The following is a 24,897-nucleotide window of genomic DNA, read 5'->3' on the forward strand; positions in this document are numbered from 1 at the left end:
ATGCTACGTGAAATAAGCCAGACACAAAAAGACAAATACTGTATGATTCCACTTACATGAGATACTTAGAGTAGTTGAATTCATGGAGACAGAAAGTAGAATGGCGGTTGCCAGGGACTAGGGAGAGGGAAGAATGCCGAGTCGGTGTTTAATGGGTATAAAGTTTCAGGTTTACAAGATGAAAAGAGTTATGGAGACACACTTGTAGTGATGATTATATAACGTTACGAAGGTATTTAATACCACTGAACTGCGCACTTAAAAATGGTTAGGCTGGTTAAAAAACAAACAAACAAACAAACACCGTACTGGGCAAGAAGCAAATAATTTACAAATCATTTTCTGGGCCTTCCAAAGGATGGACATGCCAGTGGGCAAGCAAGCACCAGTAGTGAGAGTATTTCACACCAGCACCTACAGTGACTGGGATGACGATGCATTCAAAAGTCCCTTGCAACCATGGCATTCTAGGATACTTCTTCTCCCATGTCATAGTGTTACTTAAGATAGAAAAAAAAAAAAAAAAATCAGACATGCTTGGAAGTTTCAAGGAAAAATCCTGAAGTTGTAATCAAATAGCTGCTGTGTTCCCATTATGTTATAGTCAAGCCATTTTGCTGTGTGACAAAGGCAGCAAAGCTTTTTATTTATTTGTTTGTTCATTTACCTATTTATGTATACCTCTCATACTTCCTGAATCCTTTCATGTAAACAGTGAACAAGTCATCACAGAAAGGGAAATGGCACTGACAGTGGATGCTATGAATCCATTCCCTTCAAGTCAAGAAAATCCCCAAACACCATGCTTTCAAAGCCAGGACTGTAAAAACAATCACACTTGCATTTAAGGCTCCTTGGAGCGGCCTCTGTGGCACCAAAACCCACCAAAGATAAAGAAGATGTTTGTGCTAAGTTGGGAAAGTGGAGACATCAGCATTTCCGCCTTCAAACCATTATTTCTGCTCTCCAGACAGTACCTGATAAAGCATCTGAAGTGTTGTCTTCTGTGCAGCCACTGCTCTTCCAACGCCTGTGCTCAGGGGTTTCCCTGGGGTTTCCTTTCAGACAATTGCAGCAGAGACTGAGAGGAACCTAAAGGAGCTGCCTTAACCTTCCCGTAAACTGATATTTCCATAGAGGATTAAGACAAACGTTTCAAATAAGCCAATTTCCTTTACTAAAAAACCAAAGTGACAACAGTAGTACCAAGAGAAATATATAAAGACAATGAATGAATAAGACACACCTTTCTTGTCTTTGGGCATGCAAAAATATAGAGCAAAAGGTTAGATGGAAGTGGGCTACACAATTCCCTCTTATTTCTGATGTTCCATAGTGGGGCCCAATGAAAAAGTTACACAAGAATTAGATTGAGTCATACCGAGGGGAAGAAGAAAGAAATCTAAAAGCTACTATCTACTATATGTTGATGCTGCATGGTATATATATTTCTGTATTTGTGTTGATTATAAATTTTTCTATTCAGAAGAATGCAACTGTATTTCTTTTCTAATAAGGTACTTGCAGAACTCTGGGGATACCAAATGGTTACTTGCTGAACTGGTGAGAATGAAGATCCCTAACTACCCTTGAGATCCCTAACAAGCTTCCTTCTCCTAAAGTACCCTAGGCAACTCCACTGGTCCACAGGAAGTAAGAGCTCCCTGTGACCCAAAGGTGTAGGGATGTACAACTAACTGAACAGAACCCTAAAAAAAAAAAGCCAGAATAGAGAACATCCTTAAGAAATCCTGCTCTTGGAAAACTGAGGGAAGCCAGAGGGTTTCCTTGGCTTTGGTCACCTGCCAAGTTTACTGCTTTCTTCCTCATCTTCTAACCTTGTAGTACCTTTCTTGTTTTTCCCTTTATGGCTGTCTCTCCCACATACCCATATTCCATTTTACACTATTACATGGGTAATGTGAGATGTTTCACATTTAACACTCTGTATTAGCACGGTGAACACTTCTGGAAAGACAATAACAAAAATTAAAAAGAGCTAACATTTACTCAGGCACTAGGTTGAGCCCTCTATGTATCTCTCTTGATCTTCAAAACTGCCATCACTCCATTTTGCAGATAAATAAATTCCTAGGAAGTTAAAGAAATTGTTAAAGGTCACACAGCTAGTGAGAGAACTCAGGTGGAAACCCAGGTCTGACTGACTCAAAAGATCACCATCTTTACCTGCTATAATTCCCTCTCAAACCAATATATTTTAAAGCTTTTTTTTCTGGGGGGGAGGGGAGCCTTGTATTATATTTTGAATCAACATTTTCATGAAATCAAGAACCATGATATATTTATATATAAGTTGTCTCATCTTTCTCTTCCTTCTGTAATATGTATTTTTTCCACAGCATTTAATATAACACATTAAAAAATTTTTATTAAAGGACTTCTATTTCAGCCACATATCAAAGTATGTACCCTGACCAACCATCTAAAAGAAAACAACTAAAGATTTTGATAAATATAAAAAATATATATAATATAAAAACATCTATTTTACCCTATAGGCTGGCAAGTGTTTAAGGAATTCACAAAGGCTCAAAATTTAAATGAAAAGGGAAACCCAGAAAGGGAAACAGAACACAATTTTTGCCTTAATGATGGTATTTGCCAAGCAAGGTGATATTAAGTATCTACTTTTTTGGTCAGCTGGATACACAGGATAGCCCATTCATAATCTATAATAAAGCTGGAACCCAAAAGACCTACACGTGGGAGTAAATTAGAATTAAGGCCTCCCCACCTGATGAGGAAAAATGCCTATCCAAAAAAATTTTTGTTTTTTCTGAGACTTTATAACCACAATCCAACATTCATATTCATATAAGATTTTCATACCAAATTCACATTACCTGATGGACCAGAAAGACTCAACCAAAAATTTAAAGTCGATCCGGGCTGACAGTACTCCCAGGTACCAGGCAGAAGCAAACAAATCCTCTCAGGAGGAACCGTCATGTCTCAAATAATTCCAACAAAAAAAGTTGCAAGAAATGAGTTACAGCCCCAAATCATAAAACATAGAATGCATTATTTAAAAGACCCACAAAGACTAGAGTTAACAGAATGATCAGAAACAGAATATAAAATAAATGTTTAAAGAAAAATTTTAAAGTATTAAAAGTTTGGGTAGGATATTCTGTATCTGGGAATAGAATCTAAAAAAAAGAAAGAAAAGAAAAAAAAGAGTGGCTATATGTGTATGTATAACTGATTCACTTTGCTGTACACCTGAAACTAACACAACATTGTAAATCAGCTATACTCCAATAAAAAAAATTTTTTTAAGTGTGGGTAGGAACAAGAGACTGTAAAATATTATTCAAGATGTGACCTGATATTGTAACTGAGTAAGAGAATGCCACTATCCTTAGAAGATGCAAGGTAAAGTATTTAAGAGTGAATGGCACTTTTGAAATGGCTAAATAAAACATAAAGTAAATATAGAAAAATGTTAACAATGAACATAAGTGGTAGGTATAAGGATGAACTAAGGAACTAAGGAAATTATTATTAAATGTTTCACAATAAAAGTTTTAAAAATTCCCAAACAGATCTTTAGAAGATCAAGATGGGACTTCTAGAAACGAAAAATACAATGACTAAAATTGCAAATGTATTGGTTCCACAGCTGAAGAGAAAACATATGAATTGGAAGATAGAGTTGAAGAAATTACCTAGAATGCAACTCAAAGAGACACAGAGGAAGAAAATAGAAAAGAGGGTAAGAGATACAGAGGACAAAGTAACATTCTAACAAGTTTACCCAGAATTTTAGAAGAGGAAGGAAAAATAAATGGTACAGAGGCAATGTCTGAAAAGAGAGTGGCTAAGAGATTTCCAGAACTGATGAAAGACACTACTCCACAGACTCAGAAAGCCCAGTGAAATCCAAAGAGGAAACACGGGGGGGGAAAATCTATATCTCAAAACATAATGAAACTGCATATATACTAGGCAAATACTAACCAACCAGAGTTAGTATAGCTATATTAAAAAAAAAAGGGGGGGGGGACTTCCCTGGTGGCGCAGTGGTTAAGAATCTGCCTGCCAACTCAGGGGACACGGGTTCGAGCCCTAGTCTAGGAATATCCCACATGCCGTGGAGCAACTAAGTCCATGTGCTGCTACTACTGAGCCTGTGCTCTGGAACCCACGAGCCACAACTACTGAAGCGCATCTAGAGCCTGTGCTCCTCAACAAGAGAAGCCACCACAATGAGAAGCCTGCGCACCTCAATGAAGACTGAACCCAGCCTAAAATAAATAAACCCAGCCTAAAATAAATAAACAAATAATTAATTTTAAAAAAAAAAGGGGGCTTCCCTGGTGGCGCAGTGGTTGAGGGTCCGCCTGCAGATGCAGGGGACGCAGGTTCATGCCCCGGTCCGGGAAGATCCTGCATGCCGCGGAGCGGCTGGGCCCGTGAGCCATGGCCGCTGAGCCTGCGCGTCCGGAGCCTGTGCTCCGCAACGGGAGAGGCCACAACAGTGAGAGGCCCGCGTACCGCAAAAAAAAAAAAGGGGGGGGGGGCGAAGAGTTCACTAGAGATATAGTCACAAATGACAAATGGTTCAATTCACCAGAAGAAATAACAATTCTGAAATTGTATGAACCCAGAAACATAACCTCAAAATATATAAAGGAAAATTTATCAGAACTACATGAGAAAATAAACAATTTATCAACATAGGGGAAGATTCTAACATATCTTTGTCTAATTGATATCAGGCAGACAAAAAGATACAGGTTTTAACACAGTTAACAGGCTTGACCTAATGGATATATTCAGAATTCTGCACCCAACAGCAGAAGTTGTTCCAGCAGTCTTTCTAGGTTCAGAGGTAATATTTGTGAAAAGTGACTTACATTAGTGGGCATAAAATCATGCTAAACAAATTTCAAGTAATTGGTATCATCAGGCCATCTTCTTTAACCACAAAACAATTAAGTTAGAGTCAATAATCAAAAAGAAAAATTAGAAAAACCTTCTAGGTTTGGAAATTTAGAAACATTCATAAATAATTCATGTATCAGATAAGAAGTAATACAAATTAGAAATATCTAGAGGCAAACATATCAAAAAATGTGAGATTACGAGATAAAGCTAAAGGAAGAAGGACCTGTACCCCCACAGCAACTAAACATTTTAATGATTCCCCCAAAGGGACCAATGGCCATTTAGTCAGGCAATCATATACAGAGAAAGGGCTATATACCAACATTTCAAGAACTGCTGGGGAAGCTGAAAATGGACCGTTGTTGAAGCTGAAAATGGACCATGGCTGCAATACAGCCCCACTCAGGAGTGGCCTTAAAAGACGACAGTGATAGGAAGTGTTCTCAATAGCCAAAGTTTGGACAACGCATTTGCTCCTCTCCTTTGTGTGGAAGGAGATGTGTCAGGAGGTTAAAATATGTAGACCCGTGGGAACTTGGACCTCAGGAGAGTGCTCACTACCCTAACTGATAAGAGCAGCTCAAGTGTGCCTAAACTGTGTAAACGTGGTTTACCCTGAACACCTGCCTTCCTTCTAGGACTCTGGAATTTGATACATGCTAGGCAGAGGGTGCCCATGTGAACAGCTTCCTGTAGAAACCCTGGACACTGAGTTTCTAATAAGCCTCCCTAGCAGACAATGTTACCTATATTGACACACCTTGTTTTGGGAGGATTAAGCACGTCCAGTATGATGCCACTGGAAGAGGACTCTTAGAATTATGTATCCAGTTTCTCTACACTTTGCCCAATATGCCTTTCCCTTTGTTGATTGTGCTTTGTATCCTTTCACTGTAATTAACAAGACATGAGAACTACATGCTGAGTCCTGTGAGTCCTCCTAGTGAATCACTCTCTTAGGGACTCCCAACACAAACTTCCTCTACCTTCAGGCAGTCTTTGTTACTGGTCTCCCAGTGCTGGCACAATGGACACATGAACAGTTAGCCGTGATAGCAGACTGAGGCTATCATGGACCCAAAAGCATGATCTCTCACTCACCAGGGCTGATTTTGCTACTGCCCACTATCAAATATCCAATCTGACAGCAACACAGAACAATGCTGAGCCCCCAATAAGTCACCATCCCTTAAGGAGACCAACCAGCCATTTGTGGCAAGTTGAATGTACTAGACCGCTTCCACTCTGAAAGTGGTTTTGGCAGAGATCAACACATGTTCAAATATGGATTTGGCTTTCCTGCCAGTAATGCCTCAGCTAGCACTGTTATCTCAGAGTGTTTGATCCGCCAAAATGGCAGCCCACATAACACTGCACCAGATCGAGGAACCCACTTTATAGCAAAGGAGAATCAGTACTTGCATATAACCATGGGATTGTCTGGTCATACTACACACCATACTACCCAAAAGCTTTCAGTCTAATAGTGACTGAACAACCTGTTGAAGGTGCAGATAAGACACTAGCTCAGAGATGACACCCTGTGAGGCTGGGATGCCATCTTTAGGATGCAATACATATAGAAAATAATATCAACAACCATTATATGGCATTATGTCCCAGTAGGTAAGATACATGGTTCTAGGAACCAAGGAGAAGAAGCAAGAGTGGCCCCACTCATCTTACTCCCAGTGACCCACTTGGGGAATTTATGCTTCCCATCCCTAGAATTTGGGGCTCTGTGGATTTAGAGAACCTGGCTCCCAAATGGAAAACACTTCTACCAAGAGACACAGCAGAAGTCCCACTAAATGTTAAACTATGTCTGCTGGTCAGGTTCCTCATGCCAAGGGACATCAGGCAAGAAGAAAAATCACTACCCTGACAGGAGTACTTGGACTCTCATCAGGACAATGCAGGCAGGAAGGAACATGTCTGGTCAGTAAATCCATTTGGACATATTTTATTACTCTTTTGCCCAGTTTTGATGGTAAATGGACAAATGAAGCAGCCACAGCCTTTGAAAGGTAACCAGGGCTTGGAGCCTCTGGGATAAGTGTCTGGGTCATCATACCATAAAAGCCACCTAGACCAGCAGAGATGCTAACTGAGACTTAAGGGACTAGAATGGATACTTGAAGAGGGAGATGAGTATCAGTTTTGGCCTCAAGACCAGTTGCAGAAATGGGGAGTGTAGTTTATTCTATGAACCTTCCTTGTATAAGCTTCCCCCCAAACCAGAAGCCCACCATAGAGATGAAGGAGTGGTCCCAGTAAATGCATATTTACTTATATGAATCAAGTAAACATAAGCAGTACAAAGGACAGACTGCACGGTCACTGCAAGAATATTAAGGCCTGGCCCCCTTATCCCAACTTGGGACAACTCTAAAGGGCCATCCTAGCTTCAGAATGTGCTCCATGGTATAAGCCCTACTGTCCAATTCCTTCTACCCAATCCTGTTTCCTTCCCTTCCCCCGGCAGACGATGATCCAGAAAGCACTCTCTGACAAATTTCCTGCATGCTAATCTCCATTTCAGAGTCTGCTTCCCAGGGAAACCCAGCCGGTGACAACTAGTTTTATTAGCAAGTTCTACCAAACATTCAAAATATAGAGAGTGCTAATATTAACCATACTATTCAATGGTACTGAAAAAGAACAATTCCTAAAGCACTTTATGAGGCTAGAAAGCCTCCATATCAAAACCTGAGCGTAGGGACTTCCCTGGTGGCTCAGTGGTTAAGAATCCGCCTGCCAATGCAGGGGACACAGGTTCGAGCCCTGGTCTGGGAAGATCCCACATGCCACGGAGCAACTAAGCCCGTGCACCACCACTACTGAGCCTGCGCTGTAGAGCCCGAGAGCCACAAATACTGAGCCCAGGTGGCACAACCACTGAAGCCCACACACCTAGAGCCCGTGCTCCACAACAAGAGAAGCCACCGCAATGAGAGCACGCACAGCAACAGAGTAGCCCCCGCTCGTCACAACTAGAGAAAGCCCTCGTGCAGCAACGAAGACCCAACAGAGCCAAAATTAATTAATTAATTAATTAATTAACTGGGTTGTCTTTAAAAAAAAAAACCTGAGAGTATAAGGTAGGAATATTACAGGCCAGTGTAAACAAAGATGCAAAATCCATAGGAAAAAAAAAACTAACCAACCAATGTAGCAATATATAAAAACTAAGATAGTTGATGAACAAAGTTAAATTTATCTTCTCAAATGCAAAGTCAGTTAAACAAAGAAAATTACTGTAATTAATCAGATTAAGAAATTAAAGGAGAAAAATATATAGTAGTCTATATAAATATAGAAAAAGCACTCAGTACATTCAACATTCACTCATGATTAAAAAATAATAATCTTAGCAAACTAAGAAATAACAAGGACCTTTCTTAATCCAACATAAGCCATCTATAAAATAACAAACATCATTCTTAATGGTGAAACAATGAACGTACTCCCTTTAATATCAGGAACAAGACTATCTCTTTTCAGCATGGTATTAGAGGTCTTAGCCAGTTCAGTAAGGCACGAAAAAGAAATAAAAGTACAAGGATTGGAAAGAAAATAATAAAACTGGGAATTCCCTGGCAATCCAGTGGTAGGGACTCGGCATCTCCACTGCTGGGGCCTGGGTTCAATCCCTGATCAGGAACTAAGATCCCGCAAGCCACTCAACGCAGCCAAAAAAACAAACAAACCAAAACTATTATTATTTGCAAGTGACTGACTCCAGACTACAAAAAAAAGGTACAAAATATGATTAATAAGAGTTTAATAGGGTTGTTGAAATTAAATTGATGTAGAAGAATCAACTGCTATTTCTGAACACTAGGAACAAACAGGGAGACACTGATTTAAAAGATATTGAGAATAGAATCAAAATATATTAAGTATGTGTGATTCAGTCTAACAAAAGACATATAAGACTTCTATGGAGAAATTACAAAATTTGATGAAAGACATTTTATATCACTTAAATAAATGGAGAGATATATCATGTTCAAAATGTTAAAGACGTCAGCTCTCCCAAACTGATCTACAAACTTAGTCCAATTTTAATCAAAATCTCAATAGGAATTTCTGAAAAACCTGACATGCAGTTTCAAAATTTACATGCTGGCGCAATAAAGAGGTCAAAATACACAAGGCATTCATGAACAAGAAAAAGGAGGTTGATGGGACATGATTTACCAGATATCAGAAATTGTTTTAAGTCTGAAATAATTAAAACAGTGTGATATTAACCTGGAGAAAAACAACTAAACCATGAGAACAGAAGAGAGAGTGGAGAAACATACACATAACGAAATCTGATGTATCACTGAGCTAGCACCACAGATCAGCAAGAAAAGGAGACACTTCAATAAATAATGCCAAGGGACTGCCCTGGTGGCGAAGTGGTTAAGAATCCACCTGCCAATGCAGGGGACACGGGTTCGAGCCCTGGTCCAGGAAGATCCCACATGCCGCGGAGCAACCAAGCTCTTGCACCACAACTACTGAGCCTGTGCTCTACAGTCCTCAAGCCACAACTACCGAGCCCACGTGCCAGAACTACTGAAGTCCACGTGCCTAGAGCCCATGCTCTACAAAAAGAGAAGCGCCCGCAATGAGAAGCCCCCACAATGAGAAGCCCACGTACCACAACGAAGAGTAGCCCCCGCTCACAGCAACTAGAGAAAGCCCATGTGCAGCAACGAAGACCTAACGCAGCCAAAAATAAATAAAATAAAATTTATTTTAAAAAATAAATAAAATAAAATTTATTTTAAAAAATAAATAAAATAAAATTTATTTTAATAAATAAATAAATAATGCCAGGACAGCTGATTAACCATCCAGAAAAAAAAAAATGAAAATGGACCTTTACCTCACACCACACATTTAAAAACAAAATGAATTCTAGATGGATTATTTAAATATGAAAACTTTAAATACAACATAGGAAAACATCTTTATGATCTTGGGGTAGAGAAGGATTTCTTAAACAAGACACATAAAGTATAAATAATGAAGTATAAGACTTATAAATTCAATATTAAAAATAAGAATTTCTGCTCATCAGAAAACACCATAAAGATAATGAAGACAAGCCACAATCGGGAGAACATATTTGCAACAGAATGGTTAGTGTCCAAATACATTAAAATGATTACTATCCAAAATACATTTTTAAAAATTCCTTCAAATCAGTAAGACATGATAAACAAAAATGGACAAAAGATTTGAAAAAGTACTTCATAGACCAGCAAACATAAATAATCAATACACACACAAGATGGTCAATCTCAATTATAACCTGAGAAATACAAACTCAAATCACAGCGAGATGATTTCACATCTACAAGATGAAAAAATTAAGTCTGATGGGATAAATGGGACACTTACATACTGCTGGAGGGAGTGTAAATGGGAATAACCACTTTGGAAAACAATTCAGTATTATCTATTAAGGTTGAAGATGCACACATACGCTATGACCCTTTAATTCCACATCTGCATGTACTCTGCAACAGGAATTTTCAAACCATGGTCCTGAGGGTTGGGAAATCAATTTAGCCATTTTCGACCAGCATTTTTTTTTTAATAAAATAGAACAGATTAGAATAAAATATATCAGAGTGCATTTACACTTGGTTCTGGTCAGTATTCTTTCACAAAATTTTGTTTCGATGTATTGTATATATGTGCACATGTACTTAATGTATGTGTGTACTGGGTCAGGATCTAAAATGTATTCTCTCTTATTATATGTGATTCATGGTCAAAACTGTTTTTAAGCCTCTGCTTTTGGGGTAATCCTTACACATGTAAAATATTTATAAACAGTATTGTTTGTAATAGCAAGAACTGTAAACAACCCAAATGTTCATCAACGATCAAACAGATAAACTGCAGTATACCTGTACAATGAATTAACTATACAGCTACAGGTATCAACATGGGTGAATCTCAGGGACATAATGTTGAGAGAAAAAAGTTACTGAAGAATACTTAAAACGTAATTAAGTATTTATTATAAATATAAACATTTATAATATTTAATTATATATAAATATATGTAAGTATATATAAATACATTTATATAAAGTTCAAAACTATATTGTTTAGGGATACAAATACATGGGATAAAGCTATAAGGAGAAGCAAGGGAATTAAAGACACCTTCTATGAGTGGGAAGAAAGCAAGGAAGATACAGAGGGGACTTCAGAAGTAAAAGTAATGTTCTTACTCCCAAACTGGGTGGTACATGAGTGATTATTGTACAACTTTATACCCTGCCTATACCTTTAAAATACTTTTCTGTATCTACTCAATTAATTTTTAAAAATTTAAGACATATTTACAAGTGAATCCATTTCTCTACTTCACAGATGAATGAGGAGCCTCACAATCTTTTCAGCTTATATGGAGAAGAAAAGAACCCAGTTATTCCCAAGCAACCAACAAGTTCCTTTAAGGGCACACGGAGGGAGGTATGGAGGGAAGAAAAGAGAAATGCGTTATGTCCTAGAACACTCTTAATTTTTCTTCATACTCTTTCCTCCTTCAAATTCTTCTGGTCCCCTACAGTTTACCAAAAACAAAAAACAAACAAACAAAAACAGAACCCTCTTAAAGCAAAAGTTTTAATGCTAGAGACAACTCATTATAGGACTACTATGAATCAAGAAACAGGAAGTTAGTTAGCAGGAAAATAAAAATCAAAAATTCCTGCTAAGAAGCTCTGGAAAACCTTAAACTGATTTCAGTTGCTAATTCTTTTTTTTTTTTAGTGTATTTATTTATTTTTATTTTTGGCTGCGTTGGGTCTTCGTTGCTGCGCGTGGGCTTTCTCTAGTTGCCGTGAGTGGGGGCTACTCTTCATTGTGGCATGCGGGCTTCTCATTGCGGTGGCGTCTCTTGTTGCGGAGCACGGGCTCTAGGTGCACAGGCTTCAGTAGTTGTGGCAGGCGGGCTCAGTAGTTGTGGCTCGCAGGCTCTAGAGCACAGGATCAGTAGTTGTGGCGCAAGAGCTTAGTTGCTCCATGGCACGTGGGATCTTCCTGGACCAGGGCTCAAACCTGTGTCCCCTGAATTGGCAGGTGGATTCTTAACCACTGTACCACCAGGGAAGTCCATCAGTTGCTAATTCTAATGCTGGTCTATATTTAATAAAATGCACGGTTATTACTCGTAGAACACAAAGACATAATCTCATAGTATATTGTCAAGTGCTAATTCTTCTCCAGAGTGAAAGAAAAAGGAATGCCAAGTGATTTCTAAGGGAGAAAAGACCCATAGTTACTCAAAATACACATCTCAAATGATTATCTTTTCAACAATGGCAAAAACTAAACAAAAACCCCACCCTATTTAACACAGGCTGTTACAAGCATTGCAGGAAAGGATCATAGACTACAAAGACATTCTCAACTCCCCCTCCCTTTTTTCACTCATTAAATTTTTTCTTAATATTTTCTGCTTGACATAATCACTGGCTAGCTACATTTTAGATATTTATGGCTTGTAATTTAAAGAGAGAATTAACATTTACTTAATGCCAACTTTTAGCTTAATGCCAAGTACTGTGGTAGTGGTAATAGTGATAAAGATAACAACACTAGAAAAGAGAAAGTGGTCAGAGGTACAAAAATGGAAATGAAAGAGGTAAAAATAAATCACTATATTATATTATTCTGTATTAATAATACTCTTGTACATGGAAATCCCATAAGAACTAACGAAAAATTACCATAAACAGGGAATTTGGTAATGTAAAGGAATACAAAATTAACACAGAAATCAGCACGTTTCGCACACATACTAAAAATGTAACAGAAAGTAAGACCCCATTTACAACAGCAATAACTGCAAATATCTAGGAATAAACTTAAGAATTATTCAAGAATATGAAAAATACTTCCCCAAACAAATGAATTCAAAATCCAGAAGCTGTAAAGGGAAAAAATGACAAATTACACTATATTAAAAAAAGTATATCTAGCCCAAAAAAATCCACAAAATCAAAAGATACACAATAAACTGGACTAATCTCCCTAACATATAAAGAACTCCTAGCAAATAAGAAAAAGATCAAGAATCCAATACATCTGGGAAATTCACAAAACTGCCAAGGTTCTTAAACAAATGAAAAGCTCAACCTCACTCATAAGAGAAATGCAAATTAAAATGACACAGATTCACTTTTCACCTATTAGACTGGCAAAAATCCAAACATTTGATAAATTCTGTGGTGAAGCTGTGAGGAAACAGGCACTCTCACATATTGCTGGTAGCAGTGTAACTGACACAATCCCTATGCAGGGCAATTTGGCAATACTTACAAAAATCACAAATGCCTATTCCCTCTGACCCAGCAATTCTGCTTCCTGGAATTTATCCTACATATATAATTGCACACTTTTAAATGCCATATGTACAAGATTATTCACTGCTGCATTGTTTATAATAGCAAAATATTAGAAACAACTCAAGTCTCCATCAACAGGGAACTGGCTAAAGAAACTATAATATTTCCAAACAATGGAATACTATGCAGCAATAGGAAGGAATGAGAAATTCTCAGGGCACTAATACAGACAGATTTCCAAGTTATACTGTTAAGTAAAAAAAAGGAAGCTCTGGAACAGTGTTAGTAGTATGTTACATTTTGCGTAAAAGGTGAAAGAATATAAATTCATATTTGTATATGTACACTCTGGAAGATCTACAACAAACTAACAAAATGGGTATGGGTAGGCACTAGATGAATGGAAGACAGGAACGAGAAAGACTTTTCACTGTATAATATCTTTTTACATTTTGAATCATAAGAAGCATTACCTGTTTAAAACATGAAATCAAAAATAACAAGAATAGCTGCTATCATTTATTGAGTACCTGCTTCAAGGTGGGCATGTATTATCTCATTTAATCCTCATAACACACTGAAGTGGGTAATATTAACTCCAATATAGAGGACTGAGGTCCAGAGAAATTTTCACATCTGTAAACCAGTGACACCACCGCCTATCTCACAGGCTGTTGTGAGGATTAAATGAAATAATATATATAAAATACTTAGCACATGCCTAACACACAGTAAATGCTTAATCAATGCTTTACCATTCCAAGACAATAACTGTTTTTAAGGATATTTCAAACAACTGAACCATATAAAATACAATAAAATTGGACAAGAAGTTTGGCAAAGATGTTTTAATTGGAATTTTTATACATGTAGGTTAAATAGCCTCTTCTAATTAATTGAAGGCTGCTTTAGATATGCTATATCCTCATGATATAAATCACATGGTCATTAAAATAACTGCTCATATCCCATAATTATACATGGGTCTTTAAGACCACTCTTTAATAGGCTGAATATACTTAATGAGAAAGGATATCAATGGAAAACTTTAGAAGCATAACCGATGTTTATTTCAATAAAGGTGGGGTGTTGTACATGTGATGGTGACTTCAAGACAAATCTCCAAATGTAAGATCTGATTCCAAAATATTGCCATTTCAAATTCACTCAGTTACTCATGGACAACAGGATGTCCCCACACCCTGAAACTACACAATCACTACACATGCTGCTAGGCTATAAGCAAGATGTTCCTTTGGGGAAGTTTCAAAAGAAACATCAACTTTCCCCTTTCCCCTTGTTTCTATAGAAACAAGCTATACTGATAAGATTCCCTTTAATACTTAAGCCCAATGAAAAGAACATGAAGAAGAAGAAAAAAGAGCTACAAAGAAGCAACTGACTTTCCATAAGCTTACCAAAAGCCATGGTCAATATAAATAAGACTGAATTCAGGGCAGAGATTTACAAAACATTTTATTCTAATTGTAGTTTTAAGTATTTGTCTTCATTCTGTCTAAAAATAAGCTACGCTTAGAATCATCCAACTACATGGTAAAAAAAAAAATACACAAGTATAGAAGGAAAAAACTAGGGTCATATTTAAAGTATAGAAGGAAGCAAAATATAAACAAGTCTTTATCACTACGCATTGAAAGTTTAAAATTTATTAAGAAAATGCTCTGTCCACAACATGCAGTCACTAGTATAAGGGGAACTATTCCTTCTGTTTCCAGGCTTCTTAGCTTTAGCCACAAAATAGGTCTCTCTGCCCTTTTAGAAATATTGGGGAAAATCAGATTCCTTCTCTTTGTCCCAGGAAGAGTGAGTTAACTGACATGGCCTTAGCCGTTCCAGGCACTCAGTGTCTGCTCAGCAGTTGCTCCTGTGTTCAAACTTTGGGGGTCAGGGACCTGGCCAGCTTTCTAGCAGCAGGTCTGAGGGCCCAGATCTCTCTAATTCCATTACTGGCATGGAAAGGGTATGAGACAGCAATTCTGAAAAGTCTGTCTCCTCTGCAGATCAGATATTGCCTTGGGTGAGTCATCCCAATGTCTAGACCTGCACTGTCCAATACAGTAGCCACTAACCACATGTGGCCATTTAAATTTAATTTAAGTAAAATTTAAAATTCAGTTCCACAGTCACACTAGTCACATTTCAAGTACTTAACAGTCACATGTGAGTGGTGGCTACCATACTGGACAGCACAGATATAGAACATTTCCATCAACATAGAAACTTCTACCAGATAGTGCTGGTCTACACTCAGTGGAGGAAGTATTAGGGCTGCAAATCATAAGCAGATTTGCCAGTAATAAAATGAACATTTAAAATTCCATTTTTCTGATTTCTACGTTGGAACTCTCAGGGTACCAAAGTCAGATCAGGGAGAGGTGTGGTTAATATTCACCTCCAAATCTCTAACAATAATAACTAATATGAACAGAACATTTATGATGTGCCATCCACTAAGAGCTTTAATTATTTAATTCTCACTATAATCTTACATAGAAGGTGTTAACCATCATATCCCTTTTACAAATGAAAAAAGTAAGGCTCAGAGAGATTAAGTGATTGGCCCATGGTCACATAGCTAGTAAGTAACAGAGTCAGGATTCAATTTTAAAAAACAAACAAGCAAACAAAACCTGTAGGTACAACTCATACATACACCAGAATTAAGTAGGGCTCATCCCACTAAAGCCTTCTGTGAAATTTTCATCATTACAGAATCATAGAAAATTAGAATAGGAACAGAAACTAATGCAGTGTTGTTTCATGACCATCTTTAACCCACGACCCCTTCTGATAACTATAAAAATCTCACACTCCCCCAAAGATGATGTGCACCTCACCATGGCCATTAAAATTTATTCTATCTTCTGCATATCCCCAACAGTCAAATCTTAATGAGGCTTTACTTCTTTGTAAGTATTGTATAAAAATTATTTTTAAATTTTCCTTACATAATATTAGAATATTGAATATGCTTTTTCAAAATACATTCATTACCCCCTCAAACACACACATACTGAATCAGTAAAAATTGATGACTCTGTCCAATCTTCCCAATTTTAGAAATGAGAACAGTGAGGCCAAAAGAGGGTGGGAATGCCTTGCCTGCAATGAAAGACAGAACTGCTGAAACCAGAACACACTGGAAAGGCTCAGCCAACACACTTTACTTCACCTGACCCTTGAACGGCAAAATTCCTTAGGGCCCCCAGCCCCCCAACCAAAAAAAGTTAAGATTTGGTCTCATTTGATGGTAGATCTTGTGAGATTTGTGGTAATGAAGCTCTGGGAGTACTTGGATAGGAATTCCCTATGCAATCTTCATAGATTGTTGGAGCCAGAAGGGACCTCAGAGAACTTATCTATCTCCTAATTTTAGAATTGAGGAGACAGAAGCTCAGCTCATTATATATAAAACTGAGGCATCTTACCCTTCACCATTTTATAGTCTCTATGACAAAGGTGGCCTGTTCATTCATTTAATTTTACTAAATGACTACTGGATGACAGGATCTGTGCTAGTTGCTGGGTTATAAAGACAAACTGAACATTGTCCCTGTCCACACAGAGCTTACATTCTTGTGTGTGCGAAGGATATGTAAACATATAATTACAATGGAGTGTGATAAGTGCAACTTCTGGGAGTGAACTTGAGGGAGTCAAGGGAGGTCATATGTGGGCTGAATCTTAAAAGATAAACAGGAATTCACTGACGAAGACATTCCAGGCACAGAGAACAGAACATACAAAGAACGGGAAGCATGATATGACAGAATATGGACGCAAGTGATGAGATGAGGGAAAAGGTATTTTTCTCGAAGCTTTATTGAGATATAATCGACACAGAGTATTAGTTTAAGGTGTACAACATAACGATTTGATCTATATATCTATATCTATCTATCTCTCTCTATATATATTGCAAAATGATTACCACAATAAGAAAAAGTGTATTTCAAATAAGAGGCTTTACTATGTAGATTATCAGGGAAAGTCACATAAATATGAAGGATAAAACTCTGACCATTATCTTTCTACTTGTGAGCTGTGCTTTCACTATAAGTCACGTAAGGTAAGAATGTCTCTTCAACAAATGGTGCTGGGAAAACTGGATATCCACATGTCAAAGAATGAAGCTGGACCCTTACCTTACACCACACGCAAAAATTAACTGAAAATGGATTAAAGACCTAAAGGTAAGGTACAAGACTATAGAATGCAAGTCTAGGGAGTTAAGGCTCCTTCTATTTTACTACACTGCCTCCCAAACAGCAACAATGAACACTTAACCATGGAAAGATGGTTAACACTCCCTTTGCTGTGCCCAGCCTGGCAGAGCCATGTAGAACCCTCCTCTGCCTGAGAACATTTCTACCACATTCAGGCAATGCTCAGATCTTCCTGGGTCTTCTCTTCTCCGGGCAGATTTTGTAAATCCCAACTCATACACCCCATTCCCAGTCTCCACCTCCTCCTGGCAGCCTATGTCTGAACACAGGCTGTTTACAGTCGCCAAAGTCCGTCTTATAGGCACACACTACTCCCGCACACTAAACTCTCTACTTTTGCTAAGTGGAGGCACAGTGATTTATTCAGACCTGAGGATGTCAATCCCTTGCTCAAAATATGACTCTCAGGATCAGGTCAGAACCTTCTTGATCAAGCCTCATCTCTTGCCTCTTCCACCCTCTACGTTGCAGGCACACTCAACTACCTTCTTTCTCCCAGAATCCACCAGAATTTCTCTCACCTCAGATTTTTATACCTGCATTTCCCCTGCCTGGAAGCTTCTTACCTAACTAACCCCCTCCCATCCTTCAAAGTTTGGCTTAGGGTTCATCTAAGGGGTCTTCCCTAATACCCACCCATCCCAAGTCCCAGCCAGGTGCCCCTCCTTTAAGGAGCTCAGCCTACTGAACTTTTCCTCCCATAGCATTTGGTACATCTTATTGTAATTGTCTCAATCTTCTACAAGATTACATACACCATGAGTTTGGGGCCTCTGTTTCATTTGCCATTGTATCCTCAGCATTTAGCAAAGTTCCTGGCACATATAGGCTCTCAAGAAATATTTCAGACTGAATGAACGAATGAGTTTTTCTTCTACCTCTCTGGCTGTGTTCAGTCATACTGGGCTTACAACCAACTTTCTTCCATGTACGTCTTGGTTAAACCATATGTTGCCCTTCTCTTTCACTGCCCCCCATACACAAACAACTGCATTTTATGGCCTAAGCGCAAGTGTACCATTGTCTTGTCAAGGCCACTTCGGTCCCTGACTTTGTTACAGCACATGCCTGTTATTCCCCCCAGTTTCTGCCTTCCATGAATGTGATCAGCCTGTCATCAATGTTCTCACCAAGCCCCTAAACACACGGAGTCCTGCAGCTTGCCACAATAGATAGCTATCCAGATCAACACGTGTCTATAGTCACTCTGTGCCTCGTCGCTCAGGCCAGGTGCAAGCCCACCTGACCACAATGTTACTGGCCAACGTTTCTTCAGCTTGCCTACAAGAATACTGTACAAGATTCTGCTACAACAGTCAGATGCTTTACTGAAATTCAGAACACCATGACCACAGTACTCTAGATAATCACACTACCGAAGAAAGAAATGAGGTTATCTTGACCTGCCTGGTTCTGAGTGAACCCACGCTGGCTCCTAGTGATCACTGCTTCCTTTTTCCGCGTTTACAAGCCCCACAGCTGTTCCTAAGTGAGATTTGTAAATCAAGGCTGCCCTATCCCAAAGCTGAAGAGAGATGTCTGTGAATGCCTGGGTTGCTGAAGGAGGCTTCATGAAAGTAGGCGAGTTTTAAGGAAGATTTTAACGCAGAGGACCATGAGAGCTTGCTAGAGGACAGAGGGAGAACAGCCAAGCCTAAGTGTGCCTAACAGACACAGCAAGGCTGGATGTGAGTAGCAGAGACAGCAAGCCAGAAGGCCTGGCCCGAGTATAACCTGGGACAAGCAGGGACTAACAAAAAGCAAGTTCTTCTTTCTTGGCTGCTTCCTTGATCAGAATGGTCAACTAGAGTTGGCCTTCTGCCAGAATTCTTGTTTTGAATATCGTAAAACACACACACTAGGTCAAGCAGAGCCAGAAAGTAACTCCTATGTACAAGGCAGTTGTCAGAAATGGCCAGTCTAGTTTCTCCTAAGAACCTTCTGATAACAGATTCACCACTAGGATTACGTGTAATGGGCGATTTTGTTGTAAAGGACTATTGTGCAATATTTTCCATTTCTCTTCCAGAAAAATGCAGAGGTAATTATGTACTCATAGCCAGTGTAGCAAATCAGTTAAATTAAACCTGTATTTCATCTAACTCATATAGGATATGAATAACATAACTAACTTTTCTAATTTCATACTCTAGTACTCCCAAGTAAATAAAAGGGAAAATAAGTAAAGTTTTCCCCCTACAAATAGAATCTGTCACTTCCCAGGATGTGCACTTTTCAGCTCACGCATCCTAAATGCATGTGGAGATATTATATGCACTTTCTATTTAGCAATTTAATTATATCTTTGCATTCAAAGAGGGGCAATGGTTTGCAGTAATAATCAGGTGAAAGCATTCTAACATTAATATGCTGGAATCCGATGTGTTAATTTGATGCAACTTTGCCTTGACAATATGTGATTAATTTGTTCTCAGGCTAGCCCTGCTCCCAGCTCTGACAGTTTAAAATGCTGGGTTTCTTTATCCATATCGCTATTTGACACGCCTTAGCCCACTGCTTTGCTAAGACCACTGTTAATTTGTAATGAACTTGCTTTTCAGGGGGGTTCCTTCATTTTTAATTCTGTCAGTGTCACCTCCTTGAGGAAAATTACAAGTTTCCGTAGGTGTGATTACTGCCAAGTGCTGCTGATAAGAGGTTTGAGAAAACAGGGCTTTATAAAGAAGTCTGTATTTAATCTGCTGAAACAGACTTATTGCCTCCAGACAGATAAATATAATACAAAGTTCTCTTACTTAAAAGTCATTCCCAAGTTCTCCCTCACCACCACCTCCTCCTAAACAAAAACACAGTTCCATTTCCAGGATTCAATGAGTCACTCAGGGAAAAGAGGTGAAAGTATAATAAATTTAGCAATAATGGTGATTCTTGTCACCAACTTAGACTTGTAGTGGAGTCTTATAAAACATATGAATATACTTTTCACAAAGTGGGGAAGAGGGAAAAGAATCTCACTGAAATACCTATGGTTTCACTTCCTTTCTAACTGGCAAATGAACATTACACAGCCTCACGAACCCATTTTCTGTGGTCAAACTGAGTACTGGTGAAGCTAGGCAAGGTTTAAATTTCTCCTTGGAACAGAATCCTGAGAACGCTTGACGAAGGGCCACAGGGGAGACAGAAAGTCAAAGCTGCAGCACGTGACGCTGAATATAATAACCTATTAGAGTAACAGGAGGCAGCTTCTGTAGCACTTTCACCGGTGTTCTCCATTTAACCTTCAAAATAACCACATCCAGTAGGTGTTATTATCCCCATTTCTTTCACATGAGGAAACTGAGGCTCAAAGAGTTCATGAGGACTTACCAGCAAGAAAAGGGCAGAACTCTGGGATAGGAAAACACATTTTGTGCTGCCTGTCCTCTGCTTTTCTCCATCACCATCTACTGGATGGAAAAGTCATCCCCTCTCTAATTAGTCCACAGACAAAGCTAACCAGTCTAACGTTGGAGTCTTTCTCTTTAGCTCTAATCCTTAGTCTTTTTCCATTTAATCAGAGGCATGCCATTCTTCAGCAATTCCAGCCTTTCCACCAGGAAGCCTTCTGTTCCCAGAGGGCCAGGCAGACATCTAGTCCTACTAATTTTACCCTCAGAATTATCAGATGTTCTCGAATGTCTATTTACACCAAGAGCAGCAGCTTAGAATAGCCCCACTCACCCCATACATCAGTAGTGGCACGCACCTCTCCTCAGATGATTGGGGAAGTTTCCCAATACTTCACAAACTAAATAAAAGCTCCTAGATATAAACTACCACTGGGTTCCCCCCACTTCCCAAACTATCTTTTTCTCTATATGTTCCCCAGCTACTGCTCAAATTAAAAAAAGAAAAAACAACTCCCTTCCACTATATATTCAGGCCAAAATGACTCCTATCACTCACTGCATCCTCACCAAGAAGAACACTGTTCTACTCTTTGCTAAAACACTCCCACCCTTGCCTTCTCCACAAGACCGTTCATGAAGCAGCCTTAAAGAAAGAGGTATGTAAACTCTGCAATATCTGCCAAAGGAATGTAAGCTAGTCACTGAAAAGGAGTATTTATTATATAAAAAGAAAAATTCAACGATTACCAAGGTAGGTGCACAAGCATGATGCAAAATTACACCTAAACTAAAACTAAATTATGCTAAAGATAAGTTAGCATCTACTGCTCAAAAAGAGATACACGGAACTTGGATTTTTAAGCTGTCTTTAATTTAGAACTTTCTTAATGCTCCTTGCTGTGGTTTGTTTACCTATTAGTCTACATACAAGTTCCTTCAGAGCAGGGGTAGGAATTTATTCATATATGTATCCAGAGGGCCTAGAAAGTAGACACTCAATAAGTTTTCACTAAATTAAATGAAATAAAACTGCTAAGGGGCATGTCTATACCTGCTTAAACATGGCCCACCTAGAGCAGCTCAGTTCAGTCTGGCACACATACAACCCCCGGGCACCACCTATGGCTGGTGTGGTGGGAACAGCTGCTGCTCTGAGATGCCTTCCCCTAAAGGACAGACAGCTCCATGGCAGAGACTACATTCCTTATTCCCAGGTCTTCCTCCTCCACTGATGTGTGTCGGCAGGAACTCTAGGGTACTACTCCCAAACAACAGAAGAGAGGAGACTGGCTCCAAGATCAACTCGACTGTGAACCAAGCAAAGGCAGAAAACACCTCTCCAATGACAGGTGTTGTGCCTAGAACAGAAAAACATATCTTGAAAGAGATGTGCAGACAGGAACAAAAATAAAACTGAATAGAAAGAAGGAAAAAAGCTAAACCAAACACTTAACCTAAGGGAAGTACTGGTTTGAAAAAAGTATGTAAGAAAAAATGTTAATGTATATATATCAAAGATATAACAAAGGCAAGTGAAATAAAGTAGATAATTCAAAACTCCTGTACACCTAACAACTCTATAACTATAATATCTGCCAGATAACTGCATATTCTCTAACATGTGAGCTGGAAAAGTCCATCTAACACTGCCAGAAGGGTCATCATCCCTAGAGAGAAAAGTCTAAACCAAATACTGCACATAGTGTGGGTGTACTAGTGTGTCTAGCTACCAGACCATCCACCACTGAAAAGCACTAATTAATTGAAGAAATTAATCTATATGAGTTGGTCATTTATTATGTGCCAGTGACTACAGCAACATTTTCTCATGCATGAGCCTTCCGATAAGTCTCACAACTCCTACCAGCAAGGCTGGAAGGAGAGGACGCTGGGGTCCAAGAGAAGTTAAGCTCTTATTTACCCAAAATTGTACAGACACTAAGTGGCAAAGCCAGGACCCAAGACTGTCTGACACTTAACCCAACACACCCAGACCCCTGCCCAAAAAGCCCACTGTGAAGCACACATACACACACGATCTGACTACAAACGTCACAAATCAGTCTCTAAGTATAATGTAAATGATACAAAAGTGCAGAGGGAATGGCAAGATAAAAAGTGGTTCAAGGGCTTCCCTGGTGGCGCAGTGGTTGAGAGTCCGCCTGCCGATGCAGGGGACACAGGTTCGTGCCCCGGTCCGGGAAGATCCCACATGCCGCGGAGCGGCTGGGCCCGTTGAGCCATGGCCGCTGAGCCTGCGCGTCCGGAGCCTGTGCGTCCGGAGCCTGTGCTCCACAATGGGAGAGGCCACAACAGTGAGAGGCCCGCATACCGCAAAAAAAAAAAAAAAAAAAAAAAAGTGGTTTAAGTATCAAAGCGCTAACCAGAATGAATTTTGTTCTGTTTTCTGCAGACAATGAGGCAATGGGCTAACTGCAGTCCGGGTTGAAGAAATGACTGGAGCAAAGGTGTGAAAAAATTAGAAATCATTTGCAGTCAGACTACCAAACTGTCAGGTAATCAGCAAAAGGGGTTCTGTTGGGAGGCAGGGTGACAGACGATCTACAATCAGGCTGACCCAGGTTCAAGTAGGGCACAAACTTTCCTAATTACTGGCTTTCATTCATTCGTTCCACTAATAATTATTTTGCACCACGTGGAAGTTCCTTTGTAGGGTTTTCTCCTCTCTGCCTCTTGGTTTCCTCATCTAGAAAACAAGAATAAAAATCTCTATCTCCCTGGGCTATCCTGGGGCTGAAATGAGAAATGATGTATTAATTAAAGTAGCATACCTACAACAGAAAGGTAGGTGATGGGTAAATAAAGATCAAACTTCACTGAACAGTAAGAATTAAGTTGGAAAGTATGTGGGGAGAAAGGCTGCCACTGCTGAAGGGCTCTGTCAAGTGGAGTTTAGTTTTGCTACCTCAGGAGGGCAGTGGGGGTATTTAATCTGGCCACTGTTATACACGACACACAGAAGGAGAGGGCACAGGTGGCAGGGAGACCAGCCTGGAAGCTGCTGCTGTAACATAAACGGGATCCGAGAAGGTCCTAGAACAAAGGAGTGAATCTGAGAAGTGTCAAATCTGACAGACACTGAGAAGGAATCACTGGATGACCTTAGGGACACATCGTGAGGAGAGAGTGGTGAAAAAGAAGAAAAGTACTCCCATCAATTCACATCTTTAAATGGCTTAAATCTCACTTTGGAAATAATCTTTCTTTGAAAATAATCACCTAGACGTTACTGATTTCACAGAAAGACCCTTTGTTTTGCACACAAAATACACTTTAATATTTTTCTGCTTTTTCTACAAGCAACACCCTTCCTCCTAGTCAAGTCTAAATACTTACCAGGCTGTACAAATTACCTCGATCCTTCCAAAATTAAAGTGCAATCAGCTTACTCTCACTCATTTCCCTCAATCATTTGGGCTTGAGGAAACAGAGCCTGTACCCTTTAAGACCAAAGCACATAAGCCATTGTGTCATCAGCAGAACAGCAGCGCTCTATCCCTAAGCACCTCACTGTCTCCTAAATGGCTTCAGCTACAAATATTCCACTGGCAAAAAGACTTTATGAAAACCTCAGGGCAAAAGGAATGATCCCTACCTTTTCGGCCAACCCCTTGGGGAAAACATGGAGCCGCTCAAAATCTGGCTGAGAATTAACCTCACAATAACAAGTAGGAGACCTTTGGGAGCCCTCACACCTCATGCAAGCATAACGCAGAGATTAGGAACGCTGTCTACAGCCGGACTGCCTGGGCTCACATGCTGACTCCCCACCTCCCAGCTATGCAACCTAAGGCAAATTATTTAACTTTGCTGGGCCTCAGTCTCCTCACCTCTCAAACTGGGGATTACTGTAATAACTCTTCGCAGGGCTGTTGTGAGAAGTAAATTAATCATTACATGCAAAGCACTCAGAATGGTGACTAGCACATAGTAAATTCTTAATATATGCAAGTTGCTATTATTAATGTTATTGTTATCATTAGAGTCATGTGAATTACC

At 39.3% G+C, this 24,897-nt stretch overlaps 1 protein-coding gene across 7 annotated transcripts in view; it reads right to left on the reverse strand.

The window, feature by feature from the left end:
* The window catches only part of MAPKAP1 (MAPK associated protein 1), a 230,645-nt gene that overhangs the window by 148,782 nt on the left and 56,966 nt on the right, over positions 1 to 24,897 (reverse strand). The window lies entirely within an intron of this gene.

This window comes from Delphinapterus leucas, chromosome 6, assembly GCF_059928025.1.
Source record: "Delphinapterus leucas isolate spDelLeu-1000000601 "Yukka" chromosome 6, BTC_Dleu_Yukka2, whole genome shotgun sequence".
Taxonomy (NCBI): domain Eukaryota; kingdom Metazoa; phylum Chordata; class Mammalia; order Artiodactyla; family Monodontidae; genus Delphinapterus; species Delphinapterus leucas.